We start from the raw sequence: 6,955 nt of genomic DNA on the forward strand, positions 1-6,955 counted from the left end.
GTACTCTATGATTGTTTTGCGGTTGTTTAAGTAACAATGAACAATTTATTTTGGGGAGGTAATATTTTGAGACAATGTAATGGATGTAAATGCTACCAGTTGTATTATTCCAATGCTTGGTGATGTATGATGTTATGTTTCATGTATATTCATTGTGATGGTATTCAATTGAGTCACAACAGCCCCCGGAGGTTTCCGCCGTCTGGTTCGGGGGTGTGACAGGTTGGTATCAGATCTTTCTTTATGGTGAACTAGCATATCTAGCCACACATTGATATGCAACTATAAACCAAAAGAGGGACTAACATAACTTTGAACAAAACAAGTAAATAAAACACCCTTTCTTGCATTAAGAATAGGAACATAACGCCAAACCAAACAAAAATAATACTAGTATCTCGGTTAAATTCAGGACTGTTCTTAGTGGTACCAAGGAGTGGATGTAGACTGATCAACTACACTCTCTCCAAAGTATAACTAACACACGTCCTGATGAGATCGGGATAGCTAGGGAACCTAAAACTATACCCTTCTACCACTAAAAAGTGAACGCCTACTTGGTCTATGCGATAATTGTAGCATCCTAGGAATAACGTTAGCATAATTACACACTCTCGCAGACCGCATGGCTGGTTTTCATCACCCCGGAGATCCTTACCTCCCTAACCAGGGGAACAACGGATGGCTAGAGGAGGAGCCTGAGGAAGAGCCTGAGGAGGAGCCTGAGGAAGACCCCGAAGAGGAATCTGACGATGAACCGGAGGCCGAAGTTGAGGGCGAGCCTGCCGAATCAGAGGAAGATGAAGGAAGCCTCGAGGAGGATACTGATGATAGTGAAGGGGGTGATTCGGATGCGGAGTCCGAAGTCATCAACCTCCCTTACCCGATCAGGGTGCCTGCCTATCGTGTAGGCCCCACTGGTCCTACACCTCCCTGGGGTATTGATCTTTGGAGATGGAGCAGATAGCAGGGACAGCGACCCCCGTACGGCATGTCACGCGAGTTCTTGACCTTAGAGACGGAGGACCGGCTGATCGAGCCATTCCAGTCATGGTGAAACGGTTACGGAATACGGGCGACCTTGCCCAGGACACTGCTGACTAGATGCGCCAGTTGAGGACTAGGGTCGAGCGTGCGGAGAAGGAGACGCGTGACGTCCTTCGAGAGTTTCACATGAGGCAGGTTCGGTGGGAGTCTCGACTTCGGGATGCAGAACGCTTGGTGGCTCGCCTTCAGGGAGCATCCACATCCTCGGCACCACCTCCGGACGCAGCTCATCGCGGTTAGGGATAGACTTATCTTAGTAGGTCGTTAGGAACTATGCTATGTACCCCGACTCTATGTTTAAGTGACTACACTACTCATAGAGTCGTTATGCTGTCGAACTAGTATCACTCATGTATGCTCTACGAGCAAAGTTTTCATGTATCAAATGCGGATAGTATTAATAAAGTTTTACGTGTTTTGTTACGATATTACAAATTGCTATGTGTTGAAAAATTATGATTGATTGGTCAATAGTAGTAGTGTTTAAGTTCATACCATGCACCTAGTCAGTAGGATCACGACCTCACAGAAACCACATACCCTCAACATCTTTCCGTTTTGTGACAGAAAGATGCCTCTCCGACCTACTTGCGGAAACCCAGGACCAACCCCACCTGAAGTTGACTCAGCCATGTTCCAGGAAGCTGTATCTGCAGCAGTCACTGTAGCGATTGTGCAAATTCATCAAGGGAACAATGGAGGAGTCAATGGACAAGGAACCGGAAGTTCGAACAACGGAATGAATCAAGGACCCACCAAGACATGTACCTACAAGGACTTCACAAATGCCAAACCACGAACTTTTAACGGCACTGGAGGGGTGATCACTCTGAAGCAATGGATCGAGAAGGTGGAATCGGTATTCGAGGTATGCGATTGTCCTGAGCAGATGAAAGTAAAGTTCACGGCCTGCACTCTTGTCGATCAAGCGCTCACCTGGTGGAACGGACTTGTAGAATCCATGACGCTCCCTGTAGCCAACTCTATGCCGTGGGCAGAGATGAAAGAAATGTTAACGGTTGAGTACTGCCCACGAGGCAAAATACAAAAGATGGAGCAAGAGCTATGGAACCTCACTGTGCAGAATGCGAATATCGATGCCTACATATCGAGATTTAGCGAACTATCTCTGCTGTGCCCGGGTATGATCACCTCGGAAGGAAAGAAGATTGATCGATTCATCTGGGGACTAACATCACCAATTCAAGGGAATGTCATAGCTGCAAACCCCGAAACATTTGACAGTGCGAAAAGATTGGCAAAGAAGTTGTATGACCATAACAACAACAAGGGAGAGAAGCCAGTGGAGACTGAGAAGATGAAGGAAGGTGATGGCAAGAAGGGAAAGAACAATAAGAGGAAGGGGTGCCAGGGCCCCGACACCTCCAAAAAGCAGCAGACAGTGGCGGTTAATGCTGTCGCCGCACCGGTTCCAGCCGCACCACATGCTCCAACCTCAGCCACTTCAAATGCTTCCAGACCCTATTCCGGTAATCTTCCCAAGTGCAACAAGTGCGGTTTTCATCACAATGGAGAGTGCAAGGATTTTCAGTGCACCAGTTGCAACCGAAAGGGACACACTGCAAGGTACTGCAGGACTTACCCTCCCTAGAACCAAAATCAGGGAACCAACAACAACAACCATCGCAGCAACAACAACATCAATGCCGGCGGCAATAACGCAGGGCCTAGCCACACCTGCTTCGGGTGTGGGAGGACTGGACACATCCGCCGAGATTGCCCTAACAACAACAATTTTAGAAACAGAGGAACAGGAAGGATGTTGACCATGGGTCAGAATGAGGCTATTCAAGAACCCCTCTGTTGTTACCGGTACGTTTTCCTTAAACCACACTTATGCATGCATCTTATTTGACACCGGAGCGAAGCGAAGTTTCGTAAGCAATAAGTTTAAGCATTTATTAAAACAACCGCCCTAAAAGCTAAATGAAACCTATATGGTGGAAATGGCCAATGGGAAAACCGAATCCACTGGGGAAATCTACACCGGATGTACCCTAACCCTTAATCAATGCGTCTTTCGAATAGATCTAATGCCAGTATCAATTAGGAGTTTCGATGTGATCATCGGCATGGAGTGGTTAAGCCCCCACCATGCTGAAATTATGTGCCACGAGAAGGCCGTTCGTCTTCGTCTCCCAAATCACGAAACCATAGTAATTTACGGAGACAAATCTAGCATGAGCCTTCGCCTCGTTTCGTGCATCAAGGCACAAAAATATCTACGAAGGAACAATCTGGCGTTCCTGGCTCACGTGGTGGATAAAACCAAGGAGGAGATTAACGTTCTAGATATTCCCGTAATGTGTGAATTTCTGGACGTGTTTCCTAAAGATCTTCCGGGAGTACCCCCAGAGAGACAGGTTGAGTTTCGAATCGACCTCATTCCAGGAGCAACTCCTCTCGCTAAATCACCCTACCGGTTAGCTCCTGCCGAGATGCAGGAATTATCCAACCAACTCAGCGAACTTTTGGACAAGGGATTTATTCGACCTAGTTACTCGCCATGGGGAGCTCCGGTGCTCTTTGTCAAAAAGAAGGACGAATCTTTTAAAATGTGCATCGATTACAGAGAGTTAAATAAACTCACAATCAAGAACCGTTACCCACTCCCACAAATCGATGACCTATTCGACCAGCTCCAAGGAGCTAGTTATTTTTCTAAAATAGATCTAGGGTCCGAATACCACCAACTCAAAGTCCGGGAAGAGGATATTCCAAAAACCGCTTTCCGAACTCGCTACGAACATTATGAATTTGTCGTAATGCCCTTCGGTCTAACGAATGCCCCTGCCGCATTTATGGACCTAATGAATCGAATCTGTCGACCGTTCCTCGACAACTTTGTCATTGTTTTTATCGATGACATCCTCGTCTATTCTCAAAGCAAGGAAGAGCATGGTCAACATCTACGACAAGTGCTAGAAACTCTGCGAGCAGAAAAGCTTTACGCCAAACTCTCCAAGTGTGAGTTCTGGCTGCGGAGTGTGAACTTCCTAGGTCATGTAGTCAGCCAAGATGGAATCCATGTGGATCCCTCTAAGGTCAAATTTGTAGAAGGATGGTCAATCCCGACAACGCCCACAGATATTCGTCAATTCTTGGGTCTAGCAGGCTACTATAGGAGATTCATTCAAAACTTCTCTAAGATAACCAAGTCGCTTACCTCGCTTACGCAAAAGGGCGTACCATTCAAATGGATAAACAAACAAGAGATTGCGTTTCGGACCTTGAAACAAGCTCTCTGTAGCGCACCTGTACTATCTCTGCCTGAAGGAACGGAAGATTTTGTAGTCTACTGCGACACGTCAAATCAGGGCTTAGGTTGCGTTATCATGCAACGTGGGAGAGTGATAGCCTACGCATCCCGCCAACTAAACACGCATGAAGTAAACTATACGACCCATGACCTAGAGTTGGGAGCTGTAGTCTTTGCCCTAAAGATTTGGAGGCATTATCTTTACGGTACGAAGTGCACCGTCTTCACGGATCACAAGAGTCTCCAACACATCTTGAACCAAAAGGAGCTGAACATGAGGCAACGAAGATGGGTTGAATTGCTAAACGATTATGAGTGTGAGATTAAGTACCACCAAGGCAAGGCCAACGTGGTAGCTGACGCATTAAGTCGGAAGGAGTACTCTAATCGTCGTACGAAAACTCTCTCCATAACCATTCAATCTCACCTGGCCACTCAAATTGCAGTAGTCCAGTCAGAGGCCATGAAGACGGAAAATAGAGCAAGCGAAGCATTGCACGGAATGGAAAAGAACCTGGAGGCAAAGGAGAATGGAGTATACTATTTCATGAACCGTATTAGGGTCCCTAAACTTGGAGGGTTTAGAGATGTTGTTATGAAGGAAGCCCACAAGACGCGATACTCCATTCATCCCGGTTCAAACAAGATGTACTTGGATATTAAACAACACTATTGGTGGCCTAACATGAAGGCGGAAATTGCGACCTACATTAGTAAGTGCCTTACGTGCGCCAAGGTAAAGGTGGAGTTCCAGAAACCCTCAGGATTGTTACAGCAACCGGCAATCCCTGAGTGGAAATGGGAGGGGATTTCTATGGATTTCGTGACCAAGCTACCCAAAACATCGGATGGATTAGACACCATATGGGTAATAATCGACCGACTGATGAAATCTGCCCATTTCCTGCCAATTAAAGAATCTTACAAGATGGAGAGATTGACGCGTTTATATATTCGAGAGATCGTGAGACTCCACGGTATACCAATATCTATCATCTCGGATAGGGACAATAGGTTCACGTCACGATTTTGGCAATCACTCCATAAGGTGATGGGAACAAACCTCGATATGAGCACTGCTTATCATCCACAATCGGATGGTCAAAGCGAGCAAACCATCCAAACGCTCGAAGACATGCTCCGCGCATGCGTGATAGACTTTGGGAAGTCTTGGGATACCCACCTACCCTTAATCGAGTTCTCATACAACAATAGTTATCATTCGAGCATCAAGGTGGCTCCTTTCGAAGCACTGTACGGGCGTAAATGTAGATCACCGTTATGTTGGGCTGAAGTAGGTGACACCCAGCTAGCAAAAACACGTGAGTCGGACAAAGCACTAACGGGACTGGAAATCATTCGCGAAACCACGGAAAATATCGTTCAAATCAAAGCTCGATTGCAAGCATCGCGTGACCGACAAAAGAGCTACGCCGATAAGCGGTGAAAGCCCTTAGAATTTCAAGTCAGTGATCAAGTACTGTTAAAAGTCTCGCCCTGGAAAAGAGTTATTCGTTTTGGGAAGCGGGGAAAACTAAACCCACGGTACATTGGACCTTTTGAAATCGTCGCCCGAATAGGTCCGGTAGCATACAGACTGCAACTACCCGCAGAGCTGAACGGTGTACACCCCGTGTTTCATGTCTCTAATCTGAAGAAGTGTCTATCAGATGAAACACTCGTCATTCCACTTGACGAAATCGAAATCAACGAGAATCTCCTGTTCGTTGAAGAACCAATTGAAATCATGGATAGGGAGGTGAAGCGTACTAAGCAAAGTCGTATCCCGATCGTGAACGTACGGTGCAACGCAAAGCGTGGGCCAGAATTCACGTGGGAACACGAAGACCAAATGAAGCAAAAGTACCCTCACCTATTCTAGCATTCTCAAATCTAACTTTCAAACAGAATTTTGGGACAAAATTCCCTCTAACTGGGGGTGATGTCACAACTAGAAATTTTGTGTCTTGTAATCACTAAACTCAAGTAAAGGTTGAGTCAAAAACTTAAGAGGATGTGTGATACCTATTATTATAACATCAAAAACTTCAAACAAATACATCGTACAAGTACTACAAATGGTCATCAAGAAATTGGAAACCCTAGAAGTTCTCGTTTAAGTCCATTTTGGACTGGGACTTCATTATTGGACCCAAATGAACCAATAAGCTTCCAATTTGACTATCATGGGCTCTAATTGAACCCACATTAATTTATTTCAACATTATGGGCCATATTAGGCCTAGAATTAAATGAATTAAAAGCTTTGATCCATGAATAACCGAAACTAGCCCAACGAAATGTGAAAATCATATTATATTTTTTTTGGTTAAAAACTCATCTAACTTAACTTTTACATGGGCTTGAGAGCATTGAAGCCCAAATTTTTCTTTTTCCTTTCACATTCTCGGCCCAAGGCCCAAGTCCAAGAAGAAATGGAGAAGTGTTGACTATGTGCATGCCACCTCACTTGTATCCAACATGTTTCCATGCACCTCTCATACTTCTAGGAGCATATCACTTCAAAGATCACTTCTTCTTTCCCTCTCACTCACTCTCGGCCGAAACACACACACATACACAAATATCTCACAAAATTCTCTCTAGAATACTCAAGAACCCATCCTT

The sequence above is a fragment of the Lactuca saligna genome, chromosome 4, assembly GCF_052625555.1.
Source record: "Lactuca saligna cultivar CGN05327 chromosome 4, ASM5262555v1, whole genome shotgun sequence".
Lineage (NCBI taxonomy): Eukaryota > Viridiplantae > Streptophyta > Magnoliopsida > Asterales > Asteraceae > Lactuca > Lactuca saligna.